The following is a 21,223-nucleotide window of genomic DNA, read 5'->3' on the forward strand; positions in this document are numbered from 1 at the left end:
GCAACGATAAGGAATTTAATAAACTCACTTTGGGTTGTCCAGGAGAGAAACTGGGGGAGGGTACAGTTCCCCAGTAAAAAAAGCCATCTTAAACCACTCACTTTCCTAAGGCTTTCATAAAAATAGCCACAAGCAAGGCCAGCCTGCTAGTACAGAAAGTGTGTATTACCAATGTTTTCATTTGATCATGCTTTCTAGGTGATATGGACCATGATGCTGAAATGACCGAATACTCCTCTTCAGATGACCAGCTAAACCAAAATGAAAGTGTTTCAGTGACCCCCCTCCACTTCTTCCCATCTTGTCTTCAGATGCCTTGGACACAAAACTATTCTTCATTGGAAAACAGAGGGAATATATCTCTTTCTCCTGTCTCTGAGTATATAGCTTCTTGTGACCCAAATGTACCTGATCTCTTCTGGGAGGCAGATACAGATGTGAATAACAAAGAAACAGTAAACTCAGGGTATTGTTCTGAAGTTAGCTACAAGTCAGAGAATTCACAAGAAGAGAATTCTCTACTTATGTTTGAAGGGCTGGAAGACTCTTATATGAAGGAGCCCCAAGAGAAGAAAATGTTGCTTGATGTGCAAGGAAATTACAGATCTGCTGCAGCCAGACGTGTACAAAGCCGACGTTCTTTTCACAGGCCGAAACCTCTGCAACACCCTAAGCTTCAGAAACTAGCATCTCTTCCAGCATCCTGCCATGTCCCTCCACATTCTCTGGAGCAAGAGGAAACACAGTTGTGAACCAGGACTTACCTGAAAGGAGAAGACGAGAGAGGATAATTTGAATAAAGGGCTTCTATAAAATTAGAGAGCAACCTATTGGTTCATGGGATCTGTTCTAGGATGTTTCAGATAGAAAGGGAGTGGTGTCCCATGATGTCAGAAAAACTGGAGCTTTTCTGCTGCACTTACATTTTTAAGTTCTCATTCATAATGAAAGGTGCACAGTGAAGGTGAATTATGCCTCCTTGCTATTTTTTCATGTAGACTGTTACAAAAAATCATTATTATTTTTGGAGGGATAAACCAAGAATCTTTTCAAATGGTAAATCCTTGGGGTTTTCTACATGGAAATGGTTTAATTATGCCATAAATGCATTTAAAGAAATAGGCTGCATTTGCTGCTTCAGTAATGGAACTCAGTATTTCATGATACATGAAATTAATGTAGGAGAAGCCAATGGTTAGCCTCTTGCCTGCTAAGTCTACTCTGATTGAAGTGGATTAGTGCCTTTTGTAAGTGCAAGCTAAAGAAAAATATTTTCCTGCTCTTGAATATTTGTGTCACTGAGTGGGATATTGACTCGGTGGAAAACTTTCCAGGGAGAGGAAAGTCCTGGCATCTTGAAATTTAGTCAAGGACTCCGGGAAGGCCTGCCTTTGTTCACCTTCATTTCCTTTGCTCAGTAGCACTGGAATGAAAGAACATCTGCAATTAGCTCAGAATTTTAGTTTGTGTGGTCACAAACAACTCATTTCATGTTCTTAATCAAGCTGCTCTATTTCATCTAGCCTCACTCAGAAATGTAAATATCTGTCATTTTTACTGCTGCTTTGGAAGACACCTTCCAAATATTCTGTTGGATTATCTTGTTAATTTATGTATCACTTTCAATAGATGATCAGGATAATGGTCCCTCAGATGCTGTCCCATGTTTTGCCAGATGGTTTAAGTGCCACAACGACTCAGGATGTTGATGGTTCAGAGTATTGTACAGAGGTAGTTTGGCTACTGTGTATGTATATATATACCTGTTTGTGTCAGGAACTTGGTTAATTTTTTTGTCTCCGGTTTTCTGTTAAATGATAGTAGCTGATTGCACTAGATGCCTATGGCATATGCATATGAATCTGATCTGCATCACCTTGAAGACAGCTGGAGACATCAGAGAAAGCCAACTCAGATGAAGACTAAATAAAACTGAAAATGCTGAGACCTCTCATGGATGTGTAACACTACATCCCAGCATATACTCCTCTGACCTATCTCTATTTTGCCTTGGATGATTCCAGTCCTGAAATTTTGGGTTGAAATCTTCAGTGGTATAAGTTGCAAAGGTTCTGTGACAGCAATAGAAAGATGAGTGCTTACCTGCTTCTGTGATCCTGATGTATACCTTATTTCTGTCAGATATTGGTGTAAACCATATATAAATGAGCTAAGCCACCTTCAGGGAGGTATCTGAATTGCTTATGACTGGATACAACAGAGGCTTTCTTTGGTAAATTTTCCTTTACCTATAGGAATTACAGGTTGTTTTCACCCTACCTACCCAGGTTCTAGGTGATTCTGTGTCAGGTGTCGAATTTGAGATTTACTCAGACACCCAAAAAAAGTGGAGCGATGTGTGAAAATTTGTGCCTACACCTGTTCCCTATCTTTCTCCTCTTTGCTAAAACTGCCTGTTAGGCTAGTAGAAATTGCAGAGCTGTGATGGCAAATGTCATATACAGACCTAGATAGATACATAACATATGCCTTTAGAGACTAGATTCAAAGTACTAGTTCTTTCGATGTCAACCCACAAGCAGCTGCCTGTTTGCAGTCACCTTGGGCACTGACTCAAACCAGTGTCCCTAACTGGAAGGCTTCATCACCCAGAGCTGGTCTTGTTGAAGAACATCATGAGAGGTAAGGCTGTCACCAGTAGGGATGCTAATTTTATAATTCAATAATGTAAATACATCTTTTTGTGAACTGAGTACATATGAACATACAATTTTGGTGAAGTAGAGCATGTTAATGCTGTTCCAGATATTATAATTGGAACAAGTATTTTAGTTATTGGCATGGATATATAACAGGACCATGACTGATCCCAAATATTAGCACAGGTGAAGTGCAATGTGCCAAAATTGAACCTGCAGTCTCACAGCATAATGCTGAAGTACCAAGACCAAAGTTGGCAAGATGCTCATCAGGTGTTGGCTTTGAAATAAACTTTCATTCCTTATTGCTGTTGTACAGAGGTTATTGCTGTGTTGCAGTGAGAAGATGAACCGCACTGTGGGCTGTGTTTTCTGCATGCTTGCTAGAACATTCCTAATCTATTTGTGTACAGGCTACCTCAAGAAAACATTTGTAAATCATCAGCAGCAGATGGGAGTTTTCACCAGATAGGTGTTGCACACATAAGAGTATGTAAAGTTGAAAATCACAGGATATAAGACTTTAATGTTCTTGTATGCTTTCATGCTAAACAACAGAGGATCAATAGACACCACAGTGTTTACAAATACAGCGGTCTCAGTGTAAAATCAGCAGGATCCAGTATGCTTTTGAGAGGGCTGTTGGCTGTAGTTTCATGAAAGAGAGGGGAACATGATGCCATCTTTAACAATGGAAGAGATGGAAAGACAAAGGGCTTAACTCCTCATTTACTTTCAAAGGCCTCAGGCATTGTCTGTATGTTGTGTGATCCTAGCTGAACAGATGAAGGACAAAATGGACAATTCTGATAGCAGAGACCTTTCCCTGGAACTGCTTGCATAATTTCTGAGACTTTAATGCCTCTGGAAGATGTTTTCTAGTATAATTGCTTTTACAGCAAGGGTTTGTTTTGCACAGTTTCTCAATTTGAAATGTGCTAAAAAGAAAGCTTCATGTCCCCAGTTTCTATATTGACAACATAGATGTATGTATCATCTTAGCTGGAATATAATGGTTAATAATTCCTTATTTATTTCCAAGGCAATGGCTCCAAATGTCTACATATAGAAAAAGCAGGTTATAAGAGTTCATCATCTATCTCACTCACCCACTCCCTGTGTACTTCCACATTTTAGTATGTGTCCTGTGAGTGTGCAAATATTTGATTGCTTCTTCAGCGCACTTTAATCAAGCACCACTAATTTCCATCACAGCAACATAGATCTAGAGCTGCTGAGGATCTGACTGTATGCATCAGCTTCTTTTTTGGCATGTGAATTAGATTAGGATGATCTGTTAGTAAATCGGTTCGCCTCTGGTTAGGCCAGCGCAGGTCTTGCTTCCCTGGCTGAAAACTTGTCTCTAAATTTGCTGACATGCTCTGTCAAAGAAAGGCAAGTTGGGAATTCCACAGTTGCTGTTTATTGAGCCAGTAACTATGGCCTACCTTGTTGTAAAAGGATGAAATGCAGAAATATTTGACATCTCTTTTATATGTTTTGTTCTGTGGATAAGGTTCTTTTAAACAATGTTTATTATGCTGCACTATGACCTAGCAACGTTAAAAAAAAGAAGTGTTGCCTGCATTTGGATGAATTCTGTCTCTCTGAGATGTGAAGCTAGTTATTGAAATATATGAAATTATATTTTACAAATATATGGTCTAGCCAGAGATTTACGTAACAAAGGTTGCAAAATAATCACGTGCCTTAAATTGTCACTCTTTGGAGTGCTGTTGTTTGGAGATTTGTGTGTGTACTTTCCAAAAAGTGTCAACTTACTGCATATATTTTTAAACAAGTCAAGTTGTTCTGCTAATTTGTCTTTATAGAAATGTTTTAATAGTATATCATAATGAGAAGTTTGGCAATAAATTGTATCACTTTGGTGGAATCACACTGCTTTGGCAAATGATTTAGAAAATCATTTATTTAGTACACTTAGAGAAGACTGTGCATACAAGACTTCTGAGAAGTTTGTATTCCTGCTCCCAGATCAGGGTTAAAAAAGGATAATAGTGTGCGGCTGATAATTCATAGTCGTGGTTTAACCCTGGCCAGCAACCAAGCGCCACACAGCTGCTCGCTCACTCCCCCCACCCAGAGGGATGGGGGAAAAAAATGGAAAGGGTTGTAAAACTCAAGGGTTGAGATAAGAACAATTTAATAGGTAAAGCAAAAGCCACGCACGCAAGTAAAGCAAAGCAAGGAATTCATTCACCACATACCATGGGTAGGCAGGTGTTAGGCCATCCCCAGGAAAGCCAGGCTCCATCACGTGTAAGGGTTACTCAGGAAGACAAATGCCGTAACCCCCCTTTCCTTCTTCTTCCCCTGGTTTATATACTCAGCATGATATCATACGGTATGGAATAGCTCTTTGGCTAGCTTGGGTCACCAGTCCTGGCTGTGCATTCTTCCAGTGTCCTGTGCCCCCCCAGCCCTCTGGCTGGCAGGGCCCAAGGAACTGAAAAGTCCTTGACTTAGTATAAACATCACCCAGCAACAACCAAAACCATCAGTGTGCTATCAACAGTGGTCTCACACCAAATCCAGAGCACAGCAGTGCACCACCTACTAAGAAGAAAATTAACTCTATCCCAGCTGAAACTAGGATATTCATGTCATTTATAAAATGAAAATAATTAGAAGCAGCAACAGAAGCTGCTGAAGATGAGTCTCTGACAAGCGTGACACTTTTGTTTTAGCCTTGCTGCAGTCCATGACAGAATTCCCATGGACCTTATAAACCAGTATTTCCATCCTTAGAACAGGTGTCCATATTTTGTCGACACATAGAGAGATACTATCATTACACCATTATGTAAACTTCACATACATGATGGATGATGCATAGCGTCTTATGTATACAGCATCTCAGACGGCAAACTCTGCCATGCGCAGAGCAGCGCTCGCTGCTGCCGCCGCCTGATGAAAGTAGGTACTGCAGTCCTGGCGCCTCCCCCCTCGGCACTGCTGGCCGTTAGTACCGGCATCGCGATCCCGCGCTGGCCTGCGGGGTGGTGCCGCGGCGCCTGCTGCTGCCTCCGGTAAGGAGCCGCCGCTGCCGTCCCCCGAGCACGCTGCCAGCGCTCGCTCCGCACGGGAGTACCGAACTGCAGCGCCGCTGCAGCCCTGGGACAAACTCAGCCTGCGGGAGCTCGCTGCTGCAACAGCCCCGCCCCTAGCGAGAAGCCCCACAACCTGGAGACCGCGGGGCTGCGGAGCGGCTGCTCCCCTCTACGGTTTCAATTCCCTCTCGCTTGGCAATGACACGGTTCTGCCCTTGCAGGCCTCAAAGCTGCATGCCTCTGCGCTGGGCCGCTTCTGCGCATGCGGGGGTCGAGCCCCCTACGCGAAGGCGTCAGCCCAGCTCTGCGCATGCGCTGCCCTTGGGTTGCCAGTAACGCTACTGCGCATCCGCCATGAAAGGAGTAACAGCGGGCCTGCAGAGAGGAACTCGGGGGTAACAATGGGTCAAAAAATGGACATGAGCCAGCAACCTGTGCTCGTAGGGCAGAAAGCTGACCATATCCTGGGCTGCATCCAACGAAAGCATGACCAGCATGTCAAGGTAAGCGATTCTGCCCTCTGACCTCGTGAGACCCACCTGGAGTACTGCATCCGGCTCCGGAGTGCTTGGTGAGGGAAAGACATGGACTTGTTGGAGCAGGTCCACAGGAGAGCCACAGAAATGATGAGAGGGTTGGAACACCTTTCCTAAGACAGGCTGAGAGAATTGGGGTTGTGCAGCCTGGAGAAGAGGCTCTGGGGAGACCTTATTGTGGCCTTTCAGTACTTAAAGGGGGCTTATAAGAAAGGGGGACAAACATTTTAGTGGGGCCTGCAGCAATAGGACAAGGATTAGTGGTTTTAAACTGAAAGAGGGTAGATTCAGACTAAATAGAAGACATTTTTTATGGTGAGGGTGGGTGGTGAAACACTGGTAGAAGTTGCCCAGAGACATGGCAGATGCCCCGTGCCAGGGAACATTCAAGGTCAGGTTGGACAGGGCTGTAAGCAGCCTGATCTAGTTGAAGATGCCCCTGCTTCCTGCAGGGGGGCTAGACTAGGGGGCCTTTAAAGGTCCCTTCTGACACAAACCATTCCGTGATTGTGCAAGCCACCACTGTCATTCCAGCCACTGTGTTTATATATACACTTGAGGAAGTCAAAGTCCTTCACAACTGAAATTTTACTCTGAAAGTTCTGAATTGCCTTGAAATTCTCAAGAGCTATTCTCCAAAATATCCCTTCCAGAGATACCGATATTCAGGTCCTGGACCGAACACCGTACCTGAGGTTGTTTTACAGCAGGGCAGCAAAGTTTTGTAGAACAAGTGAGGCTGAGAGACTGCCAAGACACATTCTCCTCCATGTTCTCCCACAGCCATGTGGCAGCACCTTCAGAAAACACTTTTCTATTTGTTCCCAATAGTTCTAAACCTCTCAACAAAATTTCACCAATGTCCCCCCCGCCCCGAAGCAGTGCTGCTGTTACCACAGATAGCAATGCAAAGATGTTCAAAGGAAATGGTCAGAAACACTTGGAAGCTCAAGGTCACAAGAAGCAGGAAAAGAAAATACTTTACCATGTACATGGGACTGTTGGAAACTTTTTGCCGGTGCAAAGTGGAAATTTCCAGCTACGTGCAGGAGACAGTAATCTTTCATTAAGAGGCCTGAATCTATATAAACAAAGCAGTCATACTGGTGGTTGGATTTTCAAATTTTTGTTTAAATAAGATAGACAATAAGCAACTCATTGTTGTCATGGGTGACAATACCAGCAAATGTCCTAAAAGAGATATGCATTTCCCCTCTTCCTCACAGGCAGTCATGTGGAAAGCCATAATCACATACCAATGTTGACAGTAACTGTTTTATGCAGAGTATTTTAGTGGACATAAAAATGGGAAGAAGAAGGAATCAAGTCTACTGGGAGGGAACTAACTGCTGCTGTAGGAAATATCAAAAGGTATCACAAGGTATCACAGAAACGGAGTGGAGAAAGTAACTGGGAGGGTGAGCAGGCAGGGTGAAAACCCTTAATACAATAAACAAGAGTGGTCCTATGTATGCATCCATGAAAACAAGCTGTGTTCAAAAATAAAGCACTAAACCTACCACCAAAAAAAACCCCACAAAAACACGCACACTCCAAAATCCCCCAAAAGACAAAGGTTATTAAAATTTTGACCTTGAATATGAAAAGGATATGGATATTAGATGCCAGTCCTCCATGACACTTGCTAGCAATCATACACACCCTCCCCTGGAAGATTTCAATGCATCAAGCTCACATGCTACATTACACCTTTGAATGTCTGTGCAAACCTATCGCATATGTTAACTGCGGATGCGATGAGAATGGAGATGTGCGAAAGTCCAAGTGCCTAACAAGGGCCCCCAGAAATTTCCCTAGTGACACGACCCTTGGACCCTCGCTACCCACAGCACTCCCCTTTGAATCTTTCCTGCTCACCACACTTTGTGGCAAAGGGTCCTGTAATGGTTCAGCACCCATGATGATGCTCAAAACATGATGTCTGGCTTCATGAGCAAAAGGGTGGGGTGTATTTGGTTTTGTTTTTTTTTCAGAAATAAAGAATGTTGTCTCCAGGAATAGTACACAAAGATGTAAAAAACCCTCCAGATTTTGAAATAAAGAAGTAAAAAAAAAATTATCCTGGGCCTGACTGCTAGAATGTACTTGGGTACATAACCTGCACAATCAAGTGTTTTGAGCTTGGTAACCTGCCAAATGACAGGGTAGTTACATAGTCATCTGGTGTATCTTTACATTTTCATACACCAGTTGCAAAAAACATCTCTTTAAGCATCTTCAACCTTGACAACTCCAATAGTCTTGCTTCCATTGGTTTTCTAAAGAAGGGAACATTTCACTCCCTCCAGCAACTGTGCTGACAAGCTGTTGCTTACTGTTATCTCCAGCACCCACCGGTGGTCTCTGTTTTCAGACTAGAAGGGCGGGTGGGACAACCTAACCTCAAAGAAGCTGCCTCTCCCCCTCTAGAAACCTCAGTAAAAAGACTCACTAGCTAGATGGTAGACAAAGCTAAGCTTCTCCAGCCAACCCACCTCATGAAACAGAGAATTAGCCCCTTTCCACCCTTTTCCTGACCCTCCTACTGAACTCCTCTACAGGCACAAGTACCTTGCTGAGCCCAGGGATTATTACAGTCCTGTGAACACTTAAAGTTGGAAAAAAAAGAGCAGAATGCCCCAACTGTGCCTTCTGACGCTCATCAACACCATGCAACAGGGTCACGGCAAAACCCATCTCTCACCTTGTTGACATCCGGGAAACTGTACACTCAGCAGCCCTTGTTCTTCTGCTCTTGCATTTTCTGGCTAAATCCTTCCCTCTTGCACTGCTCTATGCTCAAAGGCCCAGCCTCGTCACCTGTATGCTTCTCTGACAGTCACAAGTATTGCAGCACCTGCATAAGCACAAACATCATCATCTTTACAGTGATAAAGAGACACTCCAGCTCAGGACTCAAATCCCCGGTGGATTTTATTTCAACAAATCAATGAAGCAAACTTCGGGAACTGGACACTGAAAGGTGGTCTAATGCTCCTGAAGGAGCCTGAGCTTCCTGACATACTTTTTGAGATTTTGGCACAAGGATGCAAGCTGTTTTAATGCAGCGCTTAATTCTGAAGAGGGCTTTAGTTATCCATTCAGCCAGCCAAGTCCATTCTCAGCAAATACATTTGCTGCAGAAATGACATTTGTTTCTGTGGGAAGTCTCCCACAGTTCTGAGCAGCTTGGAACTTCCCCATGTGAACAAAGCATCTACCTGTTTTTATTCCTCCCTTCCTCTGTTTTTAGGGAAAGACTGCCAACATTGGAGGCAAGGTTAACGGCAGACTTTCTTCATTACTCTTCTGTGGATAACTGGCTAGCTGAAAAAGTTCACATAGACATAGTCCAGCTGGCTGGACAAAAATGCACATCGCTCTCAGCTTATCTGAAGTAAAGCAAAAATATAACAGGAAGATTGCAGTGGGAAAAGAATGTTGCAGGTGGGAACAGATAACTACAGAAGAGAAACTAGGGGCAGGCTTGGTATTTAGGCAACTAACCAATAATGAGCTTAACTTTTGTAATATGTATGAGGTAATTATAAGAAGGCATAAAAGGTGACTGTAAGGCACAATAAACGAAGTCTGCTGATCACTCATATTGAGTGACTGTGTCTTCCCTCCGTCACAACAAATGGCGCCCGAACAGGGACCCTAGAGAGGGCTGAACCTGCGAGCCACGGTTCGACGGAGATTCGGGTACCGGTCCTGAAAGCAGCGCAGGAGGCGGCAGGGCACGGTCCCCGCGCCCGGGAGCACCTACAGAGGGTCCCGCCGGCCACGCGTCGCCGAAGTCTCGCAAAGGCTGCAACAGCGCTGCCGAAGGTGTGGAGAGACAAGCGACGTACGATTCGCTCATTTGCTTTTTAGAAAAGCGGAGCGTGCAGGACATAGATTGTAAAAAGGCATTACCCGGGTTATTAGCGTATGGGATAGCAGCCGGGACCCCCGCGGCAGCGGCGAGCGGCGGCGCGGCCCGGCAGGCCCCTTCCCGGCCGCGGTTTCTCTCCAAGGCGGCACCCCCCCCCCCACCCCCCTCCGATCGGCGCCATGGCGATGCAAGCGGCCAAGCGAGCTAACATCTGGCTGCCCCCAGAGGTCAATCGGATCCTTTATATTCGGAACCTGCCGTATAAAATCACAGCGGAGGAAATGTATGATATATTTGGGAAATACGGACCTATTCGACAAATCAGAGTTGGAAACACTCCTGAAACAAGAGGAACAGCTTAAACTTCTCAATGAAAACTACGGAATTGATTACAAACCCACCAAAAAAAGTGCTTCAGATGTCCCCTACGAGAAATGGGTTTCTGCCTTGAACTAGCAAACATCTCTGTGCTTAAAGAGAAGCCTTTTTGCCTTGATGGAGATAATTTATTCTGTATTCTGTATTTATGCTGTATTCTGAATGTGGAAATTGGTTGGGACTAGGAGGCTGGCTTAAAGGCATTTTGCAAACGGGATTATTATTTTTGATCATTATTGTAATAATAGTTTTTTGATCAAAACCAGCCAAAATTATTTGTAAGCATTAGGCATATCTGAAGAAAATGCCTTTATTTGAATCGGCAGTTAAGGTGTAGTTTAGTCTGATGCTGTGGTTTTATCTGCTCCTGGTGAATTTTTGAAGTGATGAAATCAGAGATACAAGGTATACTAAGAGTTACAAGGTAATAAGGTAATAATCTAAGTAAGGGTGCTGGCTTTTATATCTACAAGTGCAATATGCTTTTATGTAGCAGAGAGAAACTTTAACAATAATGTTACTTGAGGGAGATGTGCATGTGACAACTTGGGAAAATGGATATCACAACTGGAGTGCAACAGTGTTTCTATGTCTGGCAGAGTGAAATCTTTCAAGACCTGAGTTTAGACAGTCTAAAATAAATTGTTAGTATTCAGAAAACCCATCTTAAGCCTCTTTTGCTTACATAGTGTTATGGAAGTCAACTGCTATTGTAGAGAATTAATGATTTTTTAATACATATTAACAAATACTACTATTTTAACTTGAGGCAGTTAAGTGAGAAATACGTGTAGCATTTGAGGGAATGTCAGCATAAATCGCACTTACAGTAAGACTGCATTTTTAATTACTGTACTCGTTAACATTCGATGATGCCATAAGGCTAAGGCCTTTTATCACAGATTGGTTCTGAACTAAAAGGTGTGTGCACATGTAGATATGCACATTTGTGTTATTTTCCTTAATTGGCTACAAAATAATATAATTAGGTTGGGGACTAGATCTTGGGAATTTGTCTATTATACTGTTTGTTAAGGAACGTGTATAACACACAGCACCCATGTAGGCTTAGCTTGTGGCATAGTTATCAAATTTAGCATAGACATTCAGACAGATAAGCAAGGTAACTCTTCTTGTGTGTATCACCTACAAGCCATTATGGCTTAGTGTGTAAATCTGCATGTAACTGTTGAAAAATCCACTTATGAATGTATATAGCTTAGAACTAATTTTTTTCCCTTTGTTAATTCTTTGATATCAATGAGGTATTCTTCAGAAAATGTCTGGACTGGTTGGTTGCATAAGGGCAGTTGTTATTTGGACAGAAAATTGTTAATGATCAGGGATTTTCCACTAAAATATTTGCAAATATTCCTAGTCAAACATCAGGTTGGTTTCTTTTTGGGTTTTGAGCTTGCATTAGTCCAGGTTCAGAACTTTAAAATTACCTTTGAATTTTTTAAACTTTTTATATCACTGGAACAGAAAGAGCATCTAAATTAAAGCTTCAAGCTAACTTTATTTTTCAAGTGTTTCTGGAATTATCCTTCTGAACTGAGATTTTACAAGTTGGCCGTGTATTTTCCTGTGTTAAAACGCTGTTATTGAAAATGGTCAACCAGGCCTATGTTGCCCAAAATAAAAACGGGGGAATTGTGGATAACTGGCTAGCTGAAAAGGGTCACATAGACATAGTCCAGCTGGCTGGACAAAAATGCACATCGCTCTCAGCTTATCTGAAGTAAAGCAAAATACACTGTCTTTGGCTGTTTTTGTTACACAATAACAGGAAGATTTCGGTGGGAAAAGAATGTTGCAGGTGGGAACAGAAAACTACAGAAGAGAAACTAGGGGCGGGCTTGGTATTTAGGCAACTAACCAATAATGAGCTTAACTTTTGTAATATGTATGAGCTAACTATAACAAGGCATAAAAGGTGACTGTAAGAGACAATAAACGAAGTCTGCTGATCACTCATATTGAGTGACTGTGTCTTCCCTCCGTCGCGACACTCTTCTACCTCTGGACAACATCTCGCTCACCAGAAAAAACAATTGTCTGTCTCTGTTCCATGTTGTGCTGGACAAAAAAAGTTGAAGGCTGGAATCGTGAATCCCTCAAGATGGAAACATCTCTGGGGAAGGATGCAACTTGACAGATGTGACAAACTAAGTTACTACAGAGACAATAATAGCAAAGGATAATCCAGAACCTGTGGACTATCACGAATCCATTCTTACACAAATTTGCAGATAGAAGCAATGAGAAACACCGAATGACGCCCGTCATTTGTGTGAGTGATAGGTGTCTGGTCTTTGCTCCCATAAGGATGCAAAGCCTGCAGCAGAAGCGAGAAGGCAAAGCCATAACCGGGTTTTATTCCGAGACAGCTCACAGAACAGTGAAATAATTTACACAGCTCCACTCTGGACACCAAGTAATCCCAGAAAAGGTTTGTTTGCTAAGATACAATCTTTGTTCTACTGCCCTTAAACAGGCACGCAGACAAAACAGACAACCTAACTGTGCACGCTCTTAACAATCATGAGTGCAGCACAGGCATACTAAAACACAACAGCTCTCACCATTCTCTGAACAGGTGCCCAAGAGAATTTCACTGCACGGACCTTCGTAGACATTTTGGAAAAAACCCTCCAACATGTATGCCACATTAACTGTACCGATTCAAGCACTAAGAAGATGTAAAGGTTACTGAATGTCCTCTGACTCTGCCCCGTAACAGCTTTCACAGCTATCAGCATCCAAAGCATTTGGATCAATCATCTTTTCTTCTTCTTTCCCCAGTTCTAAGACAAAAGAGGATTCAAAGTGACGAGGCACATCAAGAAACACTATCTTGTACTTCTGCTCTACACACAGAAACTGTTCTACACATGAAGGAAATTATTTTTTTATCAGAATCTTCACATCCTGCACCCGAAGCTCACCTGAAAGAATGCACAGAGCCTGTTGAGCTGCAAAGTAAGATCAACAAGCAGAGTAGCATTTGTCATCTGAAGAACACCCTCCACAGAAAGAACCAGCAACCTGTAAGCCTTGCTGGAGCACTGATCAGATGTTACTTGCGCAAAGGCTTTGTTAAAACTTTGTCTAAAGCAGACCCAAACAGCAAATTGCAACCGATACAGGACCTGTTACACAAACAACATTTTAAATAGCAGACAGCAGTGCATAGCACATAATCCTGTCCCAAGATATGTAGGGAACACAGTTATACATTGCTGTGAAACTAGATCACAGTGGGAATCTCCCAAGCGGAAAACTGACACTCAGTTCTCCAGTACAACGATGCTGACAATGCACATGCATTAACCACTGGCTTACTAGAAATCTCCAAGGAATTTCTATCTTTGTCATGATTTTACAATTCTGCAAGTGTCTGTGCCACCTGTGTGTTGAATGCGCAGCCACAGTACAGCTGGGGCACAAACTCATAGAGTTTTATGTTCTTAAATGCAGAAGGCTGCAGAGGGACTCTTAACAGAGATGAGAGCTGGCAACAGCTGAAACCTGCCAAATGGCAAGACATGCCTCCAAAAAACTCAAACAGGACCTTTGTTTTCCCAAAAACCAAAACAAATACGAAAGGTCTGTAAACTTTGGAGTTCAGAATAAGTGAGCCAAGGAACTGTGTGTCTAAAATTTTCAGAAACATGGGTTCTTATTAGAAGAGGCCCCTTAAAACCAGGCTGTTTCACTCACAAATCCTGAAGGACAGGACCAAGTCTGCTAGATTACAAAAGCCCTCTAAGGCTCACTGTCTAGGTATCACCACACTACCCCCTTACGAGCCTCGAAAAGGTGGCTTCTTGGATAACTAAGGCTGAGGCAGGTGATAAGTGAGACACTGCTGAGGGGACAAAATGTTATCGGGACCTTCTTTGTTGAGATTAGGAAGTATAGCAGGTGGACAGAAGTGAGTATTAAAGACATCTGTATTAGCCACAGAAAAAAAAGAGATTTTAATTAGAAAGTATGAAATATGCATGAAAATCAATCGTTAACCTCACTTCTTTATGGTAGTTATGATCAAGCAAATAAAAACTTTTAGGAAAATATACCCATTCTTAAACCACTGTATGAGGCTTTTACTTTCTACAGCTTACAACATTCAAACAAGTCGAGAGTACAATTAAGAATTCAACCAGTATGGGTTTGGATCCTGCAATTACACTAAAAGATAGTGTCAGGAAGAATGCAGCTTAATAATTCCTATGCTTTGTCAAAGCCATGATTCCTGCCATTTGAAGAACACCTGTACAACACATGGAGTCTTTCAAGATACAGCAACTAGTAACAGCTTTCTGAATGTAATCGGTAGCTGCCTGTCAAGTTGTCTCACAGAACACCCAGAGGTACTGCACACAGCTTAGATACTATAAAGAAACCGCAGTACATAAAACCCCACATGCAAAGTTTCCTGCTGTTAACATGGTCCTCTACTTGCATGCAGATATGCATACAGATATTCCACATGACGCTGGAAAACTCGGTCCATGTTAAAAGGAAGGAAACAGTAAATAAAAATAATAATAAAAAAATTCAATCCTCTATCGCCATCCAATGGATATTAATAAGATGACATCTCAGCACAGAATGCAACCTACCATAGAAATCATTAAGCTATTAACTATTTCAATGTAACTATGATCAGGAAAAGCCTCCACATACTACTCAATAATATTTAGGTATGCTTTACTAAATTTAAGGTTAACATTAAAGAAAATGTATTTTTAACTAAGATATTTAAAGCACTGAAGCAGCTAAGTGGCAGAACCAGGCCTCATCCCTAGCGTAGCCCTAATCCAAGGCTGGTTTAAAACCCAGTCCAGTTAATCAGTGGGAGAACAGAGAAGAAACAGATGATCAGTTTGTGCACACAGGTGCTCTCAGGAACACAGGTGTTTATAGAAAAATTGGTGTATGTGAATAGGAACTGCTCGTTCAAAGACTAAGCGCGCTTGAAGGAGCGTGTGAGTTAAAGCAGGCAGAAAGAAGATCACAATCCAAGGAGGAGCTTGGAACCGAGGCAGAGACTGGAACCGAGCAGGTGAATCAACTGGAACAGAGTCAGGTGATGGATTCACAGAACCGATAGGACCAAAGGAAACTCCTAAAAACTTCAGACATTGACTAATGATCTGATAAGCGTATATAAGCTGTGCTGTATCCCTTGGTTCTCTGCCACTCACTGGGGTGGTGGCCCAGCTCTGAGTCGTGACTAAAGCAAGCCCAGCGGTAACCACGTCTGCGTGCATTTTTCCTTTACCAGTCAATACTGCTATAGTTGCCATTTAAATAACTGACTGAACATCAAGTGTTACTAACAGAAACTGATAATCATAGAGTTTCACAAAAATGGGTGTACTCTTCCAATCTAACTTGCCACACGTGTGGTGGGAATCAAACTAGCCATGTAATTTTTCCAGACAGCAGAAGAAATTGCTTGCTGCATGCAATACAATTTGATCGCTTTCAAAATGCCTCTCCTGGATGAGACTGTTTGCTCCCTCCAAGTTTCTCTTCCTCTCTGTTGATAATATAAGGAACGAGAGCAATCGGTTCAGACAGAGTAATCCCAGTGGAGGCCGTCAACACAAGTAAGGCAGGAGGCCTACATGTGTTAACAGAGAATTAGATACAGAAAAGCAGGGTTTGACCCCAGACATTACATTTGTCATGCCACAGCCTCTGAATACAGGAAGGCTGCTAAGTGACGCAACAGTAAGAACGCTATCACCACACTTCTGTGACAACAGGAGAAGCTCTTGTACCTACCCATTGTTCAGCTCTTGGCTTAGTTTAGCCTTTAAGCTTTTAAGAACAGAAAAGTTAAATCTGAGTTACAACAAATCAGCAAATTTAGTTCATGCCAATACACAGAACTACACTATCTTCCAGAACAGATAATAAGGACCTCACATTTTAGAAAGACAAAGTCAGGACAGTATTACCATTAATTTCAACACTACCAGAATCGTTCCCGGTTTGTATTGAAGTACAACAGTAAGTCATAACATGTAAAAAAAACGCAGAGGAGAGGTTTATGTAGCCAAGGACCACTTACTCCAACTCGTAACTGATAAATCAACTGAAATCTATTGATCGGGTATGCATTAACACACACAAAGCAAATGTAGTAAGATGCAAGTTTAGGCTTAAGGGTCAAGTCAGTGGAGCCTTCCCTGGAGAGAGGCTCTTTCCTCTAATCAGCTTGTCCCATTTGTCAGCCTCCTAGGATTTAAAGATGCAACCAAAGTCGAGTTTTGCCAGAGCAGCTGCTTGATTTCTAGTAGGAAAAGCCTGTTCACTCAGCAGCTTTGCTCCTTGTGGATAACTGACTAGCTGAAAAGGGTCACATAGACATAGTCCAGCTGGCTGGACAAAAATGCACATCGCTCTCAGCTTATCTGAAGTAAAGCAAAAATACACTATCCTTGGCTGTTCTTGTTACACAATATCAGGAAGATCACGGTGGGAAAAGAATGTTACAGGTGGGAACAGATAACTACAGAAGAGAAACTAGGGGCGGACTTGGTATTTAGGCAACTAACCAATAATGAGCTTAACTTTTGTAATATGTATGAGGTAATTATAAGAAGGCATAAAAGGTGACTGTAAGGCACAATAAACGAAGTCTGCTGATCACTCATATTGAGTGACTGTGTCTTCCCTCCGTCGCGACAGCTCCTGAAATGCATCAATGAGTCCTTGTCCCAATTTCAGAGGGACCAGGCAAAAACTTGCCTCGCAAAATTACTGAGTATAATATATATATACGCACACACAGAGAAGTTTGCCTGATCTGCCAGTGTAACAGATTTGTGTCCTATAAACTCTTCAAGAGTTTGTGGTGTTTAAAACGCTGTGAATTCAGCTGTCCCTTGTTCCCATGAATATCATAGCAGGCATATGGTGATGGAAAGGCTATGAGAGGATCCATCCAAGAATGGCAGAACAGCATCTTACCGTGTCTCTCGGCTTCTGGAGTCACATGGTTGGCAGCTTTATCCAAGTGTTGTTTAAACAGCTTGTGCTCTACATCCTGCTGCTGCTCTCCTGTTACATCCATGGCATCGACACTCAAATCTGAAAGCAGTGAGCAAGGAAAGCGGTCTATGAACACACATTTGTTATGGCCTGTGGCAAGCAGAGGAAGTGAAAAGACAGAATCTTTCAGCCAGCAGGGTAAGAACTTACCAAACCGGAAGAGTGTGTACAACTAGGGCCAAGTGACCGACAGGGAATAAAACACAAGGTGCAGCACGCTAAATGACCTTCCCAGGTACGGGGTTTGGTTTGGTGTCCCAGAAGGACCATTTCCAACTTCCAAGAAAGCATTACCCTGAAAGGTAGACATGCTTAATAAGGCAAAAAGCCAAAAGCAAAGCCCTCAAAGCCCAGAAACATTCTTGGGAACACAGGAGTTAAGCCTAAAATTGGTTGAAAGCTGCCTCCTACCTCTTCCCCCACCACCTTTCCCCCTTCAACATCAGCACATTTCCTTGTGATCCCTTTTCACAAAAAAAAGATTGAGGCCTGTGGTATCAGCTTGGTACCGAAGCACCACAACGCGCTTGCTGGCTACATGCTCTTTCAGAAGGCTGACAGCTTCTCTGCACACAACAGCAGAGGCTTCCAGTCTCTCTGGCCTTCCCACACCCTATGAAATGTGAGGAAGGCAAAGACTGATAACATCTCAGGGGGTCAGGAGGAAGTCAAGATGCACTACATCTAGAGCCTAACGCATTACCCAAAGGAATTACCACAACAGAACAAGAGGCAGGAACGATTGGTAGACAGGCAGATAACATGCATGGCAATAATACCCAGTCAGACTTGAAGGACTTCCAGTCACTTCATCCCGCAACTTTGTTTTGCGTTTAGTTAAAAGGTAATCAGATTCTTAATGCTCATTCTGCTTTTATAACTTCTGGAGAAAGGCTAACACGTGGTATTGGCATTACAGTCAGAATTCAAGTACCCAAATCACGGCAAAGCTGTGCCTTGCCAAGTGACTTCCAAAGCAGGCTCTCGCGCCCTTCAACAGGACAGTCAAATCTGGAGTCCCAAGGGAACTCTGTGCCAGCTCTGTCAGTGCGACTGAGCTCTCTGACAAAGTACACCACCATACAGAAATGTAAGTGGGTTTATACCTCAGGCTCATTTACAATCTAGAAAAATAATACTGCCCGACTGGACGTGCTGGTTTAAGCGCCCAGCAGGCCTGGCTGTGTAACCACGAGGCACCACCAATTCCTCCCCGTCTGCTTCCCAAGCAGCAGCGCAGCACTCGGAAGCAGTGAGCACACAGAGCCTGTGGGCCCTTGGCAAGTACAGAAGTTATCCCTCCGTGGTCAGCAGTCCGACTCACAAGCACAAGGCATATGTGGAAAAGTAACATCTAGAGTGACCTTCAGTTTCACTCCCCTTGATTTGTCAACGTACAATTCTGGATGAACCCAGGTACAAAGAAAAAACAAAAGAGCCCCATTTCACTGGGAAGCAAACCAAAAGGCCTCTTCCCCTCGGCTGCTCTGACCAAGGAGCTGACTGTCACGACACAGGATCAGCGAGACACCTGAGCTGCTGCCTCCCAACCTTCCCCTGTAGTTAGATGCTTGCCCTTTGTAATACTTTTTAGAGAAATCAGCAGTCGGGGGCGAGCGGTGGGGATTCCACCGCCGGCTTTCCTTTCTTTCTCGTCTGCTCGCAGAGACGGGAAGAGGCTCCTGAGCCACCCCCCTGCGACAGCGTTACCGCAGGTCCCAAGGCAGCCTCTGCGGCCCGCTGCCACGGCACCGGCCAGCGGCTGGGGGAAAGACAAAGCCCCGCGCAGAGCTGCGGCGGCTGCCCGGTCAGCCCGGAGGCGGCGGGGGGGCGGCAGGGCGCCGCGAGCCGATCCCCTCCCGAGCCCCACCGCCACAAGGGAGCACCGGGGCTGCTCCGCCGCCGCTCCTCGCCTCCTCGCTTAGGTAGCGGCGCAGCTCCGAGAAAAAAAAAGCAGCACCGTGAGCAGCCCGCTGACCACCGTCACTGCCGGGGAGACGAGAATCGCCGGCAGCCCCACCGGTCCCGGGCCGGGCCGCCTGCCCGCTTACCTCAGCCCGCCCGCCGGCACCAGGCGCTCCCTGCCGCGGCTGAGCGCCAGCCCGCCACGTCCCCTCCAGCCGGTCGCTGTCCGCCGGCCACGCCCGGGCTCGCCGCCGGCCCCCGCCCCACCCTCAGCCCGACCGCTCACCCAGCGCGCCGACCCACGTCCCGGGCCGAAAGTCTTCCAGGCTCCCGGGGAAGCCCCGCACCGCCACAACCGCCCCAGGGTGCCGCGCGGGCCGGAAATAAACCCACGTTCCGGGGCCGGGCCGGGCCCGCCGCCGGCCCCGCCCCCGCCCGCCGGCCCCGCCCCCGCCCGCCGGTCCCGGCCCCTCCCCGCCAGGCAGCGTGGCCGGGAGCTGACCGAGGAGGGGATGGGGCTCCCGGTCTGCGCCGGGGCGGGCGGGGGCTCGGTGCTGTCGCGGGCTCCTCTGAGCCTGCCGGCCCTCGAGTCTCTGCAGGGGCCGCCCGCGGGGTGCAGGCTGTGCTGAGAGCGGCTACCTGGGGGAGAGGGGGCGGGGAGAGGCAGGCGGAGGAAAGACCCCCTCTCCTTTGTCCCACCTTCCAGCCCTGCCGTGTACTCTGCACCCCTTCATTCTGGTAACACCTCACTTTCCCGTCACAGGGAACGGCTATGAACTCAAGAGGTTAAACCGTGCAACAGCTCATAATGGCTTACTTGTGCAGGGGAAAACCTTGTATGAGCTTTTCCTAAGTCACACATTCACACCACTCACTTTTTCCTACTCAAAAAGTGCACACCTACAAAATCTCTTCTATTTAAAAAAAAATGTATTTAAAATTGCTGTTACTAACGTGCTTCTAAATGCAAACAGAGCAAAAGCACCCCTATTTCCCACAGCAAATTGTAATGCGTCATACGGAAATGATATAACAGCTTGAGCCACGTGGGTGCTTTTGCATACGGAGGCAATAAGTATTAATGCCTTGGCTGCGAGTGGGAAAAGGGCAGAGCAATGTGAACCCTGCAGCCGCAGCGAGCAGCTCCCGCGGTTCCGGTGGTGTAAACTGGGATGAGATCTCGGCCTGTACTCACCGTGTCAGTGCTCAACACAGGGTTGGTGGAGCGCTGCTGCCATCTGGCGAAAAACATTTGAGTACTGCAGCCGCCCGGTTGGTGGAGCGCTGCTGCCATCTGGCGAAAAACATTTGAGTACTGCAGCCGCCCGGTTGGTGGAGCGCTGCTGCCATCTAGCGAAAAACATTGGGTACCGCAGTCGCCCGGTTGGTGGAGCGCTGCTGCCATCTAGCGACACAAAATTGAGTACTACAGCCACGCGCTTAGTGGAGCGCTTCTGCCATCTAGCGAAAAAAAAAAAAGGGTACTGCAGCCGCCCGGTTTCTGGAGCGTTGCTGTCATCTAGCGAAAAAATTTGGGTACTGCAGCAGCGCGATTGGTGGAGCGCTGCTGCCATCTGGCAACCAAAAATTGGTACCAGACCACCGTGCTCGAACGCGTGTCCTCTGCGCGGGAAGGATTCTACCGTTGGCGTGACGCGAACCTGGGTCGTTACAGTCGATCCCCTTCTGCGCATGCCCTGCCCTTAGTTTGCCAGAAACGCTACT

The 21,223-nt window shown here is 45.0% G+C and overlaps 3 long non-coding RNA genes across 10 annotated transcripts; 1 reads left to right on the forward strand and 2 right to left on the reverse strand.

The window, feature by feature from the left end:
• Positions 1-626: 626 nt before the first annotated feature.
• On the reverse strand, positions 627-19,918 carry LOC308060569. 7 transcript variants are annotated; one of them, XR_013926787.1, is made up of 5 exons: positions 19,785-19,918; positions 17,744-17,888; positions 17,513-17,632; positions 8,972-9,124; positions 673-764 (listed from the first exon to the last, which is right to left on the reverse strand). It is a non-coding gene; the product is annotated as an uncharacterized lncRNA (long non-coding RNA). The 7 variants fall into 7 exon arrangements; XR_013926788.1 differs by lacking the exons at positions 673-764; positions 8,972-9,124 and adding exons at positions 9,157-9,571; positions 12,535-13,329; XR_013926786.1 differs by lacking the exon at positions 8,972-9,124 and having other exon boundaries at positions 627-764.
• LOC308060570 lies at positions 4,803-8,819 on the reverse strand. Its single transcript, XR_013926793.1, has 2 exons — positions 6,271-8,819; positions 4,803-6,106 (listed from the first exon to the last, which is right to left on the reverse strand). It is a non-coding gene; the product is annotated as an uncharacterized lncRNA (long non-coding RNA).
• LOC308060571 lies at positions 6,100-17,633 on the forward strand. 2 transcript variants are annotated; one of them, XR_013926794.1, is made up of 3 exons: positions 6,100-6,234; positions 8,829-9,105; positions 17,492-17,633. It is a non-coding gene; the product is annotated as an uncharacterized lncRNA (long non-coding RNA). The 2 variants fall into 2 exon arrangements; XR_013926795.1 differs by lacking the exons at positions 8,829-9,105; positions 17,492-17,633 and adding an exon at positions 9,521-12,499.
• Positions 19,919-21,223: the final 1,305 nt, after the last annotated feature.

Source organism: Falco punctatus (genome assembly GCF_963210335.1).
Source record: "Falco punctatus genome assembly, chromosome: 3".
Taxonomy (NCBI): Eukaryota; Metazoa; Chordata; class Aves; order Falconiformes; family Falconidae; genus Falco; species Falco punctatus.